The sequence below is a fragment of the Chrysochloris asiatica genome, unplaced genomic scaffold, assembly GCF_000296735.1.
Source record: "Chrysochloris asiatica unplaced genomic scaffold, ChrAsi1.0 scaffold00168, whole genome shotgun sequence".
Classification (NCBI taxonomy): domain Eukaryota; kingdom Metazoa; phylum Chordata; class Mammalia; order Afrosoricida; family Chrysochloridae; genus Chrysochloris; species Chrysochloris asiatica.
In genome coordinates, this window is record NW_006408686.1 from 961,290 (window position 1) to 962,289 (window position 1,000).

The following is a 1,000-nucleotide window of genomic DNA, read 5'->3' on the forward strand; positions in this document are numbered from 1 at the left end:
TAAAGATTTATAGCCTCGGAAACCCTGCACAGGGTTGCTATGAGTTGGAACTGACTCCACGGCACACAGCCACCAGCCACCAAATTAAAAAACCATAGTAGACATCCTCACACACTCTGTTTTCTCTGTTTGGCCGCGTGGTAGATACTGTGGCTTTAAAGACTATGAAGATGAGGAACAGGCCTTTGTTCTATTTAAAGAATGAGGCTCATCCACAAATGCCTTGAGACAGTTACAAGGATTTCCATTCTATGGTAAACCAATGCAAATCCAAGATGCAAAAACAGATTCTGATATAATTTTGAAAATATGTGGCACTTTTGCTGACAAAGAAAAGAAAAAAGCCAAAACTGTGGAGCAAACTGTAACAACCACAAACCAGAAGCCTGGTCAGGATACACTAAATTCAGCTAACACCCAAGGAGAGTCAACAACCAAGTCCTCAGGTCCCCGACTGCCTTCCAAACAATATTTTGTTTCTTAATAATTTACTGGAAAAGATGAATGAGATGATGTTATGCATGCTGTTTAACCATTTCCCTGGTTTTAAGGATGTGCGCTTGGCACCTGGAAAGCTGGACGTTGCTTTTTTAAAAAATTTATTTATTAAATGTTTTTATTTTGGATTGAGTGAACGTTTACAGGGCACATCATCAATTTCACATTCAACCATTCATATAGCTTGTTTCATTACATTGATTATTATCCCCTCCATATATCATCAGTTAACAGTGTTTCTCTCTATGGACGTTGCTTTTGTTAAATTTGAAAATGATGGGCAGGCAGGAGCTGCCAGGGATGTTTACAAGGATTTAAGGTCACACCATCCCATGCCATGAAGATCACCTATGCCATGAAATAACTTTTGGGATCATCTTCTTTTTTTTTAATTTAAGGTTTTTATTGTGGATTGAGTGAAAGTTTACAGGGCACATCATCAGTTTCACATTCAACAAATCATATACCTTGTTTCATTACATTGATTATAATCCCCTCCATA

The 1,000-nt window shown here is 37.9% G+C and overlaps 1 protein-coding gene and 1 pseudogene across 1 annotated transcript in view; one reads left to right on the top strand and one right to left on the bottom strand.

Moving 5' to 3' along the window:
- The window catches only part of LOC102823507, a 2,519-nt pseudogene extending 1,657 nt beyond the window's left edge, over positions 1-862 (top strand).
- Positions 1-1,000, bottom strand: part of LOC102830021 (estradiol 17-beta-dehydrogenase 12-like) — a 21,603-nt gene that overhangs the window by 7,587 nt on the left and 13,016 nt on the right. The gene's annotated exons all lie outside the window — the stretch shown is intronic.